Source organism: Myotis daubentonii, chromosome 1 (assembly GCF_963259705.1).
Source record: "Myotis daubentonii chromosome 1, mMyoDau2.1, whole genome shotgun sequence".
NCBI lineage: Eukaryota > Metazoa > Chordata > Mammalia > Chiroptera > Vespertilionidae > Myotis > Myotis daubentonii.
Genome location: NC_081840.1, coordinates 155,451,472 through 155,468,344, shown reverse-complemented (window position 1 = coordinate 155,468,344; position 16,873 = coordinate 155,451,472). Strand labels below are relative to the sequence as shown.

The 16,873-nt window shown below is 40.2% G+C and overlaps 1 long non-coding RNA gene across 1 annotated transcript in view; it reads left to right on the top strand.

The window, feature by feature from the left end:
* LOC132215274 (uncharacterized) overlaps window positions 1–16,873 on the top strand; it is a 33,792-nt gene that overhangs the window by 3,092 nt on the left and 13,827 nt on the right. Inside the window, exon 2 of the long non-coding RNA XR_009448494.1 lies at window positions 631–713. This is a non-coding gene — a long non-coding RNA (uncharacterized LOC132215274). The remainder of the gene's footprint in view (window positions 1–630; window positions 714–16,873) is intronic.

Here is a 16,873-nt window from a genome sequence, read left to right as displayed (position 1 = left end):
TTTGGTTGTGAATTAAAAGATATTAATATAGAGGAAGGTTATAATTAAGATTTTTTTTTTTAGTTTATTTATTTTGCTGTTGTTATTTTATTGTTTTTTTTTTCTTTTTTGTTACATGTTTGTTAATGAGATTTCTGAGTATGTTTATATGCTGAGGAGAAAGATTCACTTAGAGAGGGAATACTCGCCTTGGCTATTGGGGCTCAGTTTGTTGCAGCATCATCCTGTACACTGAAATGTCGCAGGTTCTATTCCCTGTCAGGGCACATACCTAGGTTGTGGGTTAGGTCCCCAGATGAGGTGCATGCTGGAGGAAACCAATCAATGTTTCCCCTCCCTCCTCCTCCCCTTTCTCTTTCTCTCTCTCTCTCTCTCTCTCTCTCTCTCTCTCTCTCTCTCTCTCCCCCTCCCTCTCACCCATCTCTCTCCCTCCCCTCTCTTGCCTCTCTCTCCCTCCCCTTTCCCTGTCTCTGAAAGAGAGGTGGAAGGACAGCTTTTTACCCTCATGTGGATTATCTGTTTTCTCCGTAGTGTTGTCACGTAACAATTCTTAAGCAGTTTTCTTCCTCAGAGGATTAGGTCTTTACCATTAGCCCCTATTAATTCTTTACCTTAATCAACACTATTTAGTCTGAACATTGGTGGATACCTCTGGAGGCCCTCTAAACTTCTCATAACAATATTCTGGAGCACCAGTCACTCTGACAGTCAAGGTAAGCAACTCTACAATTCTTTTACTTTATCCCAACCAATTATCTCCATCAAAAGTTGAGAGAGGAGCCCCCTGGATCTATTCTAAGCTTGCTTTCAGCTCTCTTCATCTGTGCACACAACCCTACCTTCCATTCCTTCCTGGTTCACCTCGACCCTAGCTAAAGAGTAAAATGTCTATGACTACTGAGTCACAGGATCTCCAGTGCTGTCCCCACAGGGCAAAGTAAAATGGTGATTTGGGCCTCTGCACCCAACAGCAGTAAAGTTTGAGCTCCTCCTAGAGTGAGCTGGTTGTGTGTGTGTTACAAGAGCAGGCCACCCACTCGCAATCTTTATTTTGCTAGAAATCTTTTAATGGTAAGCACATTGTTGATGATGACCTATAAGGACTTAAAATAGTACAAATTGAGCTTTTCAAATTCTGAGGATTAATGATAATGTACATGTTGGCACATTTGTTTTTTTAAACTTTGGTGCACTTTCTCAGGCAGGCAGGCAAAGTTCAGTACTATCCCCTGGAGGGCTCTGGAGAGTTTGTTTATTGAGAGGAACAGGCAGCATTGATTCGTGTTGAGAAGCCTCACTCTTCCCTGCAGGTCCCTAAGGCCCCTTCCCCTCAGTTCCTGCCTCAGCTGCTTTAGAACAAAGCTCAGTGAAGGAGGCCAGTTCAGTGGGATAGGAATGAAGGTGACCAATCATCCAATTTGCTGGGATTGAGGTGGTTCCTGGGATCCTGAACTTCCATTGGAAAAATTAGGAAAGTCCAGGCATGTAGGTATAAGCAGCTCACTCTAGGAGGAGCTCAAACTTTACTGCTGTTGGGTCCAGAAGCCCAAATCACCATTCTACTGTGTCCTGTGGGGAGAGCAGTACTGGGTGTAGGGGTGGCCAAAAGTGCTAAAGGCAAAAGCAAAATTCCTGAGTCCATATGCATGGGAGGGGGTGCCAAAGAAGAAAAATGCCCCTGGTTGCTCCAGCCCTTCACAGGCTAGCTTCTCCTGCCACCTTTGAGTAGCAAGATAGACATCACAGCCTCCTGTGGCTGTTATAGCCCCTAATGCACAGGTGTTAAATTCTTGATCTGTGTTACCATGATGGTGAGAAACACCTGAATTCAACTGATAGGGTTTGAGAAAAACCCACAGAGAAAGAAAAAATGGCAAGCTACCAGCTCACTGAGGAAGAAATACATAACTACAGTAATTAAATTTGTAGTTAAAATTCTCCAAAGAAAACTCCAGACTTAGAAAGTTTCACTGGTGAATTCTACCAAATATTTAAGGAAGAAATAAATATTTTACAGAATTTCTTCTACAATGAAGTTTTGGGGATACTTCCTAGTTCATTTTATGAAGACAGTATTACCCAAAAACCACAACCAAAGTCATCATAAGAAAATAAAAGGACAGAGCAATAGCCTTCATAATTATAAACATAAATATCCTTAAAAAATATTCACCGAGTGAATCCAGCAATATGGAAAAATGTGGGGTTTATTCTGGAAATGGAAGACTGGCTCAATACTCAGAAATCAGTCAGTATAATAAACCATTTGTAGGGAAAGGATATGGTCATTTCACTAGATGCAGAAAAAAAAATTGACACAGTTCAATATTCATGCAATAAAAGAAGTCTTCCTCAACCTGATGAAATAGATGTACAAAATAACTACAGCTAACATATTTATTGGTGAAAGACTGAATGCTTTCTTCCTAAAATTGGAACAAGACAGCACTGCCCCCAATAAATACTTTTATTAGTCATTGTAGGTAGTGCAATAATGGAAGAAGAAATACATAATAAATACAGCTTGAAAATAAAAAATGCTGTCTTTATTCACAGACAACTTAGTTGTCTAAGTAGAAAAACCCAAAGGAATCTACAAAAAAGCTATTAAAAACAGATAAGTGAGATTAGCAAATCAATATTTTAAAATCAAGTGCACGTCACAACAATTGAAAATTAAAATTGATATATAGGCCGAAACCGGTTTGGCTCGGTGGATAGAGCGTCGGCCTGTGGACTGAAAGGTCCCAGGTTCGATTCCGGTCAAGGGCATGTACCTGGGTTGCGGGCACATCCCCAGTGGGAGATGTGCAGGAGGCAGCTGATCGATGTTTCTCTCTCATCGATGTTTCTAACTCTCTATCCCTCTCCCTTCCTCTCTGTAAAAAATCAATAAAATATATTTTTTAAAAAATGGGATCTATCCCCTTCTATTAAAAAAAAAATTGATATATAGACCATTTTCAGGAGTACCAAAACCCTTGAAATAATTATGGATCAATCTAACAGAATATGTGCATAATCTGTATGTGGACCCCACATAACACGAGAGAAGCGCCAATTAAAGGAGCATTAATGAACATAGTGTGCTCTTTTCATGAATTGGACAACTCAATAATGTGATAATGTCAATTCTCCAAGAATCAATGCATAGATTTTAAAGTATAGTTTGAATCAAAATCACATTGGATTTTAAAATAAGAATTGACAAACTATTTCCATAATTTTAATGGCAAACTCAAAGAAGCAGAATAGCCCAAGTCATTTTTAAAAAGGGAGAACAAAATTGGTGGGTCCCCACTACCTGCTTCCAAGGCTTATTACGAAGCTGAGGTAGACATGTCAGTGTGGTATTAGCAAAAGGATGGACACATGAATCAAAGAACAGAGAAAAGTCCAGAGATAGAGCCACTAAATGTTGTTGATTGATTTTCTACAAAGTTGTAAAGGTAATTCAGTTGCAAAAAAACAGTGTTTTCAATAAATGGTCCAGGGGGCTTCCATATGTAAAAATACTGAACTTTGTCCCCTACTTTGCAATGTAGACAAAAATTAACTCAAAATGTTAAAATGCATCAAATTTCTAGAAGTAAACAGGAGAAGCCGAAGCCGGTTTGGCTCAGTGGATAGAGCGTCGGCCTGCGGACTGAAGGGTCCCGGGTTCGATTCCGGTCAAGGGCATGTGCCTGGGTTGCGGGCACATCCCTGGTGGGAGATGTGCAGGAGGCAGCTGATCGATGTTTCTCTCTCATCGACGTTTCTAACTCTCTGTCTCTCTCCCTTCCTCTCTGTAAAAATATTAAAAAAAAACAAAACAAAAAAAAAACAGGAGAAAAACTTTGTGATTTTGAGTTCAGAAAAGATTTCTTAGGCATAACACCAAAAGCACTACTCTTAAATAAATAAATTAATAATTTAAATAAAGGTGACGGAAAAAAATAAAATAATTTTTAAAAATAAAAAAAAAGCTTCTGAGTTTTTGAAAGATACTATTAAAATGAAACGACAAGCAATAAACTAAGAAAAATCTCAGCAAAACATATATCAAGTAATTAGCATTCAGAATACATAATACTCTCAGAATTCAATGGGGAAGAAGCAGGAGCAATTAAAAAAAAAAAAAAAAAGCTGGCTGAAAGATTTGAACACACACTTCACCAAATAGGATATTTAAATAGCAAATAAGCACATAAAAAGATGCTCAACAACTCTAACCATTAGAGAAATTCAAATTAGAACACAATGAGATACCCCTGCATATCTGAATGAACAACAACGAAAAAAACTGGCCACATAAAGTGTTGGCAAAACTGCTGAGCAAATGGAACTCTTACCCTTGGCTGGTAGCAATGCAGAGGGTATGGCCACTATAAACACATAAAGGGACATTGTTACCATTGTAACACATTTACCCACCCTCAATCTTTATTTTGCTAGAAATCGCTTAATGGTAAGCACATTGCTGATAATGACCAATAAGGACTTAAAATAGTACAAATTGAGCTTTTCAAATTCTGAGGATTAATGGTAATATACATGTTGGCACATTTTTTTAAACTTTGGTGCACTTTATCATTCTTTTAAAAATCAAAGTCTACATTACTCCTAGGACTACAGTCTCTCTAGTTCATCCTCGCATGATAAACTCCAGGAAAACTTAAAAACATTTACAAAGAGCATGATTGCAATTCTTGCATGCTTTTCAGCAGACCAAATTCAGGATATAAATTATTTCCTTGAAAAATTCAGTTGGCTCAACATATTTTTGAAAGAGGAAATTCCAAGGCTTTGAAAAGCACATCTGTGTTACAGAGAAAACACTTTCTAAGCAGAACAAGTCTTTCTGACTATGCAAAATATCAAAATTTCAATTTCATGTTTTGAGATTATCTGTCTCTAAAGACTTTTTCCTTCAGTTAGAATGATTCAAAAATGTCGACAGGCAAATCATGGTCATGTCAGAAGCTTAGCCAAATAACTATGAAAATCAAATGCTATATTAAATTATTTTCTTAGGGCAAATAGTTCTTTTCAAAGTAAGGTGTGCAATTCCCAAGTGGTGAGGATTCGAGTTGAAGATGACCGAGCCTTTCCAAAGAATTTGGAATTAAATGAAAGAAAGACAAATCAGGCAACTGGGGATTGAAATATTCATTACCACAGAAGTTGTCAGAAAACGTGACTTAGTTGTGTGGCAACAATGTTTTTACATATACCATGACAAACCCACAAAATTTAGTGTCAAAAACTGTTGGAATTAAGGCTTCAAAACTTCTGAACCCTAGTGATTATGGCCATATCATATGTCCTTGTTTGAACCTCAATTTCATTATCTGTAAACAGAAATAAATATAATACCAACTCTACAAACACTCTTGTAGTTTATTTTTTATTTTTTAATCCTCAGATGAGGATATGTTTTTATTGATTTTTAGAGAGAGAGGAAGGGAGAGATAGATAGAAACATTGATGTGGGAGAGAAATGCCAATCAGTTTCCTCCCAAACACTCCCTGACTGGGGATCAAACCCGCAACCTACGTATGTGCCCTGACTGGGGATTGAACCCGAAAACTTTGCTGAACTTGAAAACGATGCTCCAACCAACTGAGCCACCGAGCCAGGGCTCTTGTAATTGTTTGATGGACTATTTATAACATGTGAACACATTCCATGTATTTTTATGTGGTGTAGACATTTTATTAATTATTAGAATAGCAAGTACTATCCCTGAGATGATATGAGACTTAGTAACTTAAGAGACTGAGAGCTGCTGGCTCTAGGGCACTTTATGCACCAGGCACTCTCTCAGTGTATGCTTCTGTGACAAATGTATAGTTCTAGAATTTGTACCTTGAATACATTTATGTGTATTTGCTAATTTTTCTTCTGTGTTTTAGTCAAGCCATGCATTTGAGTATCTTTCTTCAACTCTTATCGGTTTATCATCTATACTAATAACAGGGTAATATCCTAATTAGACCAGACGTCTTCCAGACATCCTTCCTGATAAAGCTGGGCCCGGGCGAAGCCACCTGCCTGCAGTCCTGGGTGCCAACGGCTGTGGCTGTGGCCCGGGAGAAGCTGAAGCCTTCCCACCCCAAGTCCCTGGCGCCAGCGGCTGTGGCCTGGGCGAAGCCGCCCGTCCCTGGATGCCTGCGGCTGTGGCCAGCCTGAGGGGTGCCTGCAGCCAGCCAGAGAGAGGGAAGCCTGTGTGCAGGGCAGAGGCAGAGGTGGTTAGGGGTGATCAGGCCAGCAGAGGGAGCAGTCAGGGGCGGTCAGGATGTCAGGGGAGCAGTTAGGGGCAATCCGGTAGGCAGAGGTGGTTAGAGGCAATCAGGCAGGCAGGCAGAAGGGTTAGGGGCAATCAGGCAGGCAGTCAGGTGAGCGGTTTTAGGAGCCAGCAGTCCCAGATTGCAAGAGGCATGTTGGACATCCTCCAAGGGCTACCGGATTAGAGAGGGTGCAGGCTAAGCTGAGGCCCCACCCACTGTGCACAGATTTTGTGCACCAAGCCTTTAGTATTATATAAAGAGAATTCATCTGGGATAACTTCAGTTTTTTCAAAATCTGACCTAAATGCTCAGCTAAAAATATTTTATTGTTGTGAGTACTCTGTCTACATCACCCATTTTATCTTCTGTTTATTTTGAGCTTCAATTTACTAGGTATTTAGGTAAGTTCTGATTTTAGGAACCATTGCAGCCCACCCCACCCCCTTTCCCTTCCAAACAAAGAAACAGAGTTCTGTAGGCTGGCGTATATGAAAAAGGCCTGTGTGTACTGCTCTTGTACATACATGTGTTGTGTTGAAGAAATAATGGGACAGCTACGCGGAAAGCTGTCACATTCAATTTTGGATTTGCATGTGAATTTGAAGATAGATGTTATAAATTAAGGTGCAGTTTTGAGTATCCTCAATGCACACTTATTATTTCTCTGCTTTTAAAGGAATCACTTTCCAAGGCTTACCTACTCTGACAACTGTGTTGTTTGGGCCTACTTATTCTCTACTTCCCTCTTTCTTCATAAATGCACCTAGATTTTTGTTACAGGATTTCCCCACTCCTCAAAATTGGTTTGTTCCAGACTCCCCTGCTGGTCTGAGCTCCTCAGTGCAATCTTGCCCTGCCCCCAGCCTCACTCAAACACATTATTTTAGGGATCTGGGCAGTTACTCCTATTTGGTGAGGAAAACTGGGCAGCAGGCTTGGGTGCCAGCAAGTAGATTGGAAGTCAGCCTGATTGAAGCCCAAGCATGAAGGGGATCAGATCCTGCAAAATAGAACATGCAGAATAGGGCCCTGGTGCAACTGAGTTGGAAGCCTGAACTTCTTCAGACCTTATATGTCCACTAGAGGCCTGGTGCATGGAATTCATGCACTGGGGGGTGTCCCTCAACTCAGCCTGCACCCTCTTCAATCTGGGACCCCTCGAGGGATGTCTGACTGCTAATTTAGGCCTGATTCCTAAACCGGCAGTTGGACATCCCTCTCACAATCCAGGACTGCTGGCTCCCAACTGCTCGCCTGCCTGCCTGCCTGATTGCCTCTAACCACTCCCCTGCCAGCCTGATCAATGCCTAACTGCTCCCCTGCCAGCCTGATTGCCCCCAACTTCCCTCCCCTGCAGGCCTGGTTGTCCCTAACTGCCCTCCCCTGCAGGCCTGATCCCCCCCAACTGCCCTCCCCTGCTGGCATGGTTGCCCCCAACTGTCCTCCCCTGATGACCTGGTTGTCCCTAACTGCCCTCCCCTGCAGGCCTGGTCCCCCCCCCCCCCCAACTGCCATCCCTCCCCTGTAGGCCTGGTCACTCCCAACTGCCCTCCCCTGCCAGCCTGGTCGACCTAACTGCCCTCCCCTGCTGGCTTGGATGCCCCTAACTGCTCTCCCCTGCAGGCCTGGTTCCCCCAACTACCCTCCCTCCCCTGCAGGCCCAGTCACCCCCAACTGCCCTCCCCTGCTGGCCATCTTGTGGCAGCCATCTTGTGATGACATGGGGGTGGCCATCTTGTATGAGGGCATGAGGGTCAATTTGCATATTACCTCTTTATTATATAGGATTATTTTCCTTTACAGCTTTAGCCAATTTGATTTGTAGCCTACCGATTACATTTTTGTTGCATTGATACATTTGCTAATATAACTGATTCATGAGGTGGGATTTAAAGATTACACAAGATATTCAAATCATGCAGTAGCATCATTTATTTCTAACTATATGCAAGAAAGCCTTGGTAATTTTATCTAAGAACTACATACTATTAGGAACCTCTAAAATCATAGTTCAACCCCTTATTTCATAAATGAGAAACTGAGGTAATAAAAAATAATTGAAATTGTCCAATTTAATAGACTTGGATAATGACATAGGGTTAAAAACTAGTTCTCTTCAGCACAGAAATCACTTCTCCCAGCTCAAGCATTTTTCATTATGTTTTCCATGAACTATGAAAGCCCAGTGCAGGTAGCCAAGTTAAGCCAGCTAAGAGAGCTTTTAAAGGTGAGGGCAGAGTGGGACATCCTCTATCAAACCCAGAGCAGAAGTTCAGGAACAAACCATGAAGGGGAGTCACAATAGTAACCCTAGTGCTCAGTGGTGATAAGGTGCTCACTCAGGGTCAGAGGTTATCGTTGAAGATGGGGACTTTGCCTGGTTGTGGTACTGGAGGCCTCATGGTTTCAGTAGGAAGGGTTAGAACTCACAGAACAGCCCCCCAACATCTGCAGCTCTTCCCTTGGTCCCATGGTTCCTGCAGGCTAAGTTCTGAAAACATCTGTCAATCTTGTTACTAATATGAATATGAATTTCTAGGAAGTGAAGGTAACCCACCAATCAAGGTTTATTGAGGCCCAAGGGCAAGACACCAGGACTGATGTGGGAAAATGATTTGAAACAGTGCTTGACATTCATGCAATCAGCTAGAAATGTCAATTGCTGCTTGAGGTAAACATTTCTTTTCTAGGGTAAATGTTACAGCCTTTGCTTTTTATGATCGAATGTCATTCAAGCACTTGTCTAAAGGACAGAGATACATCTTGAAAATATCTTCCATTCCTAATCCATATTTGTGTTCAACTATAAAACCATTTAACCCACTAGCTTATTGTAATTGTCAAAAAAAGAGAACACAGAAAACATTTCTTTCATTATAAAAATAAAACAAAACCAAGTTCTTTTCTCTGCATTAGCATCCTTTTGAATACTAATGCATAAAAGCCCAGATTAAATTAATCTCAGTTGTCATGGTCACACTTGGCAAATGAATCATAAAATAGTTTCCTCTTCATATGACAAGTTGTCCTTGACAGCAAATTAAAATCTTAATAAGGGTTCCTGGAACACACGTGCATATATACATGCATAATCTCCTTTATTGGAGCTCATTGTCAGAATGCAAATGATTTTGCTTTGTATTTCAGAAATTGTGAGTTTTAAAGAACATCTTCCAGATCATTTTATTTCAAATTCTCTAGATACACTTGAATGCCATTTACTTACCTGTAAAATAATTGCTTTTGAAATATTTTTGTTTTTAATTTTTTATTTCTAGTTTGTTTTGGACATCTTGATAGGGTTGTTAGATAATGATTTATTTTTTAAAATCACATAACAATCATTTATTAACTGTTTACTTAAAAAATACAAATATTGATGGTATAATTCTCTGCCTCCTACCTTCCTTCAAGATCAGTGTGTTCTTGTGGCAGTGGTGCAACATAGAGCGGTCAGAGGCCACGTACAAGAACAGGCCCTGCTAGTGCTGGAGAGGGAGCCAGCAGCTTTCAAGATAGGAAAGTGGCAGAAAGACACACCAGAAAATGGGTGGAGACTTACAGCTTCAACTTTGACATAGGAAGAGCTTGGAAGTTATGACTGTCCTCGCAACATGACAAAAGCTGAACAAACTGGAAAAAATATATATATATCGATGTGGTCTCAGGTCTAGGCACTACTCCACAATCTTCAGAGAAAGGAGAACCTGAAGAATCACAGCCAAGATCGGCTTACCTGGAACAGAAATCACTGGGATTAAACTGGGAGAAACACTTAAATGGTAATTCTGATGAATTGCTGGAGGCAGAGTATGGACCTGCATGCGAGAGAGAAATTGGTAGGGTTTTACCTCTAGGCACTCTGGAGAGCCAAGGAGAATCTCCTTGGGACTCTGGCAGGGGAGAGGGGAAAAAGTCCTGGTGAAACACACCCAAGTCTTCTCCATAACAAAATCCTAGTCTGTGGGGAAGATTTTACCAGGGCCCCCCTCTACCTTAGGGAAACCTCATGCCAGCCCCCTCCAGATTCCCTGAAGCTAAGTAGCACCTATGGGGATCCCAGCCTAGGGACACCAGCCATTAAGATCCTGAGAATTAATCACAAGGAAATAGAGCACTTCCAACCCCCACCACCACATCAATGGGCCCCCATATAATAACAATAGATTCTAACTGAGAGAGTTGTGACATTCAAATTTCATCTAAGGAGGAATTGTTAAGAAGTCCCAAAGACATCAGGGGAGACAAAAACACTGGAACTAGAGGAATTTGAACTATCTGGCATATACAGATAAAATAAACATTAAACACATCCCAAACCTCACATGAAAAGTCTATTTATCTTAGTTCCAATTGCCCAGAATGTCAGGTCTGGCTTTAAATCACAAGACGTGCTAAAAGGTGAAAAGATGTACAGTCTGGAAAAACAAGCATCAGAAATGTAGATATGATACAGATTTTGGAATTATTTAAAAATCACTGCAATTAACATTTAAAGGATTTAACAGAAAAAGTAGACTACATGCAAGAAGAGACAGATAATGTAAGTGGGGATATGAAAAGTATTTGATGGATAGGAGAAAGAATCACTGAGTTTGAAAATATGTCAGCTGAAACTTCCAGAGAAAGAGAGAGAGAGAGAAAGAGAGAGAGAGAGAAAGAGAGAGAGAGAAATAGTAGGGAAAAATAGAACATTTCTGGTAATTTGAGGATTGGGAAAATAAAGGGCAAAGGGCTAGTCTAGATCACATAATCTTGGAGTATTTAATAGATGAGCAGATGCCTAAAGAACCAAGGAAGCTGGGATCTGGATGGTTTATGCCCAGTTCAAAGGGGCAATTTTAAAAAAAAATGATTTTGTATTTTAGAGAGAGGAAGGGAGAGAGAGAGAAACATCAATGTATTGTATCACTTATTGATTGATTCTTTTATATTTTTTTTATGTGCCCTGACTTGAGATTGAACCAGCAATCTTGATGCATCAGGATGATGCTCTAACCAAGTGAGCTATGTGGCCAGGACAAAGGGACATATTTTAACTGAAGTTTACATAAGACATTTTTCTTCCCATGTAACATCTTCCTTAACTTCCTGACCTCCATCCTCTCCTCTAGGGTCATGATGTACTAACAAACATTACGTGCTGTACAATTCAGCCTTATTAGTTTCCTGGCACTCACATCCAAATTATGAGTCTGCATGGGGAGGATAGCCTGGCAACATTTTAGTGATTCTAATAGTCATAATACTGCCTGCATATCTGGGACAATTAGAAACAGATTGTAGCATGGCTGGTTGTAACAGCTCAATGGTTGAGCATTGATCCATGAACCAAGGTCCCTGGTTCGATTCCAGGTCAGGGCAAATGCCCAGGTTGCAGGCTCAACCCCCAGTAGGGAGCTAGTAGGAGGCAGCTGATTGAGGTCTCTCTCTCATTGATGCTTCTATCTCTCTCCCTTCCTTTCTCTCTAAAATCAATAAAATCATTTAAAAAAAAAACAAAAACAGATTGTAAACTGTTCTCAGACCAATTTTTCTCCACTTCAGTCTTCCAATATTTTTATATATTTTTAAAATAAAGTCTCATTTGAATATGTGCTTTACATGAAAAAAATGTGCAATACTTTTAAATGTGCTGTATTTTTAATAACAAATATTATATTATTTGCATGCTCCCATTTTGATTTACACAAGCTTAATGCCTTGTATTTCCCTACAGAATTGCAGTTGATACTTGATGACTAGGCTTACTTGAAGACTCATCAATTTGGTCTTATGATGATTGAAGTTTTAGATGGAGTTTTTGACATTTAAACTATTTTCCTATGTTAGCCTTGATGATGTTTGGCTCACCCTAAATCAGTCTAGGTATACATAATAATCTATAAAAAATAAATTTGGGACTAAAGTTTTATATCAAAGTTTGCTTTAGTTTGAAACCCTGAAACATTATGGCCTTTGCTGAGAGGTGGTAAATATAGTAGGGTTGGAGGTCAGGGGCTCTAGTTAAGCTTCCTGGGTTGGAATCCTGTCTCTGTGCCTTAGAGTCTGTGTGACCCTGGGGCAGTAACTTAAACTCCACATCCCTCTGTATTTTCAGATGTAACATGAAGATAACGGTATGGATTACCTTATTTACTTCTCACGGAGATTAGAGGAGTTAATATACATGTCATCAGAAGAGTGACTCAACTAGATGCTCAAGGAGTATTTGCTGTTATTTTCAAACTTCCTTGGATAAGGATTATACTGCTCTGGGAGTACATGGAAATGTTGTTAAAGCCAACTGTTATATTTGGTAAAATAATTTTAAAATGTAGATGAGTTTTTGTAGTCCCCCCAAATACAGCAATGTTTGACTCACTGGTGTTTCCTTGAGTGAATTAGAATTTGATGCCCATGTACAAATGCTTCCTTTCATAACTGCCATTATTGTACCTTGATGATTTTTTATGTCTTTCACAGAATCATGTTTCACCCATCAGTAGTATTTCCTGGGGCACCTGCATAAACATAGGGATTCCTAAATCTCTCATCTGAAGGTCTAGAATGTGGCACCTCACAATCTATCTATACTAATAAAAGAGAAAAATGGTAATTGGCGTACGACGATACCCTTTTCATTGGCTAATCAGGGATATATGCAAATTAACTGCCAACTAAGATTGGCAGTTAACTGCCAACAAGATGGCGGTTAATTTGCATATGTAGGCACAATGCAGGGAGGCGAAAGGGAAAGCAGGAAGAAGCCCCCTGCCACTGACAGTGATCGGAAACCCAGGGGGGAGCTAAGAGCTGGGGGGCAGGGCAAAGGCGGCCCTGGGGCCGCCTTTGCCCTGCCCCCCAGCCATGATCGGAGAATCAGGCGCCTTTTCCGTCCTGGCCAGTGATAGCAGGAAGTAGGGGTGGAGCCAGCGATGGGAGCTGGGCACGGTCGAAGCTGGCAGTCCCAGGAGCTAGGGGTCCCTTGCCTGGGCCTAAAGCGAAGCCCACAATTGTGGGGCCGCTGCAGCTGCAGGTCCCTGCTGCCCGGGCTGGACGCCTAGGCCAGAGGCGTCAGGCCTGGGCAAGGGGCCGATCCTGTGATTGGAGGGTGATGGGGGTCAATGCCTGAGGGCTTCCCAGTATGTGAGAGGGGGCAGGCTGGGCTGAGGGACACTCTCCCCCGCCCCACACCCAGTGCACGAATTTCGTGCACCGGGCCCCTAGTTTTTAATAAGCACCTCAGATATTTTTAATGACTAGCTCAGTTGGAGAAATATTGGTCTAACTATCTACATAGTAGTTGATTTCTATGCCCCAAAGACAGTTGGAAACAAGCATATTTTCCATATATACTAGAAATCATGTTAGAAAAATTAATCTCTGAGATTATTGAGAGCTTTCTGTCTTTTATCATATAATGATATGGTTTAAGTTGACACTTGTTAGCACAATGCATTCTTCTACATAGTGTGAGTGTGGTTGGCAGAATAATGCCTACCTCCCCACCAGATAGCTACAACCAAATCCACAGAAACTGCTACTATGTTATGTCAGATGGCAAGAGGGAATTAAGGTTGCCCATGAAAGTAAGTTTGCTGTTCAATTGACCTTAAAATAAGGACATCCTCCTGGATTATCTGGGTGGGCTCAGTATAGTTATAAGTGTCCTTGAAATAGAAGAGAGACAAAGAGAAGGGCAGAGTCAGAGACAAATTTGAAGATGCTTGGCTGCTGGCTTTGAAGATGGAGGAACGGGCATGAGCCAAAGAATTCAGGCAGCCGCTAAAGCTAGACAAGGCAGAGATACAGATTTTTCCAAAAGTCTTCAGAAGGGAACATAGCCCTGCTAACCCGATTTTAGCTCAGGGAGACCAGTTTTGGACTTTTGTCCTGCCAAACTGTAAGGTAATACATTTGGAGAAAATTACTTGACCTTCCGTTTGGTGATGAATTTCTACAGCTAACACCAAAAGCATGATCCATTAAAGAAAAAGATTGGTCTCTCTCTTTATCTTCCTCTCTCTCTCTCTCTCTCTCTCTCTCTCTCTCTCTCACACACACACACACACACACACACACACACACAATATGAGAGATAAACCTTGATATTTTAAGCCTTTCAGATTGAAAGTTATTTGTTACTAAGTCTCTTTTGACTTGTAAGAGCTAGAAGAATCCACCCTATAGCATGTAGTATAGAATCACTCAGGAGCATATATGGGACCAGAACTCCTTCTGTCACCTCAATTAGTAGATCCTGACCTTTGAAATACTAGTAGGGGAAGTAGACCCTACCATTAAGATGTAATGGAGGGATGTTACTTCATTTGATGGTATTTTATTTGGGGATGAAAAGCAAGAATGAATTCTCACCATGGAGCACTCAGTTACTTTTAGCTGTTATGCCGTTATTATATCCATATGTTGAAGGAGGATATAAGACAAATGAATAACAAAAGCAACAAATTAAAAAATAAATTTTAACTTAAATTTTACACAGCACATTCTGGGGAAAATACCGTTCTTAACCTTATCTAGAACTTTAACGTACATGCACAGCACCTGGGAATCTTGTTAAATGTAGATTCTGATGTAGTAGATCTCAGGTAAAGAGTAAGATTCCACATTCACAAGCTTAACCATGGACCACACTTTGACAACAAAGGTGTAGAATACACACATGTAAATAGAATACTTTTATTTTGTTTGAAGGTATAATTCAAATTTTAGAAAATAAAACTATCTAGGCAGGTAATTATGGCACTTGTAATTTCTCCAAATATGATGAATTAGCCAGCTAAATTAAAATCCTTTGTTTGCTACCAATTTTCTTTGAATTATCAACATTGACTTACTATCATAATATACAATTTCCACCTGGCTCAGAAAGAATTCCTAAATGAAAACTATTATTGCAGATAAAAACAAAAAGAGGAAAATAATAATGTCAAAATATAAATTAAGAAAAGCACAATCTGAAAATGAATCAGGGTAATTCTGTTTTATTTTGCTTTGTTGGGTGGAAGAAGATATGACATTTTATATTTGCCAAAAATTTAAAATAAGGATTTGGAACATTACAATTTATTTTCTAACCATTTTTCTTTGAGCATTAAATAAGATGCTCAGTGGAACAAGTGCATATTCAATTGTAATACTAATGTTCATGCCAGGTTAAAACTCAAACCCAAATGCCAAGACATTTAGAAAATGAAATTCTTAGATGTTATCTCCGTACTTTTTATTTTTCCAAAGAGAGAACATTGTTATTGGTGCTCTGACCTTTCTCCCAGGTCCCAAACGCAAATGATTGTTTAAAAAGCAGCATTCTTACAATCAAACTTCAAATTAAATTATTTTTTGAATGTTCCTTAGCAAGTCTCTCTTTTGTAGATTTTTTTAGAATAAAATGTTTGTTGACTATAGATTCTGTTATCCTTATTTATAGAGTGGAGAATAGAGGCAAAAACCCTGAGACATCCAAGATCACAGTGCCAGTTAAGGAAAGCTTAAAACAAAGATCAGGTGCCCCTTCAAATACTTATTTTCCAGATGAGTCATATAAAACCATATGGAAAGACTAGAATCAGACATATTAGATGTTGAATTTAAGTTTATTTTCTTGATATTCCAATTACACATATGTTACATGCTTTAAATTGTCCCTCCATTCTCTTTTTAAAATTTTTTTATTGTTTAAAGCATTACATGTAGTATTACATATCTCTTCTATTTCCCCCCATTGACCTCTCCCCAGCCATCCCCACCCCCCAGCACATGCTCTCACCCCTCTACTGTCTGTGTCCATGGGTTATGCTTATATGCATAGGTAATCTCAATGCAAATATGCTTTGGTTGATCTCTTACTCCTCCCTCCTCCCCGCCCCCCCCTTCACCCCCCACCTTCCCTCTGAAGTTTGACAGTCTGTTCGATGCTTCTCTGTTTCTGAATTTACTGTCCTTCCATTCTTAAGTGTTCTTTTTTTGTTGTTGTTTTGCTTTTTTTCTCACCTTGCATTTCAGTTTGAGAAATTCCTGTTTGTGTGTCCCAGCTCTCTGACTCTTTCCTCAGTTTTGTCCTGTCCATTGATGACCCCCTTGGAAGGCATTCTACATGTCTGCTACTGTTCTTTATTTCTAGTGCTTCTTTTTTGTTCTTAGAGCTTCTGTCTCTCTGCTTATACTATCCATGTGTTCTTGTATGCTATCCACTGTTCCCATTAGAGCTCTTAACATAGTAATCATTGTTATTTTAAATTCCCTATCGGATCATTCCAACATCTGTGTCACATGTCTCTGATACCGATGCTGGCTTCATCTCCTCACATTGTATTTTTTCTTGTCTTTTAGCACGCTTCATAACGTTTTGTTAAAAGCAGGACACATATTGGGTAATGGGTACCAAAGTCAATAGGCTTTTAGTTGGAGGATATATGGTCACCTTGCTGAGGGCAGCTGTAGCTAAATGTGCCTGAGGGTTCAGATTCTCTAGTCCCTTGCTTTCATCTCTCCTTTGACTTTGGGGTTCCCTAAGTAGACCTCAGAGAGAATCTGTGTCATTCTGCTCTTTCAGGGATAATTCACTGTTGTGTTCAAGGAACCCTATGATTTTTTG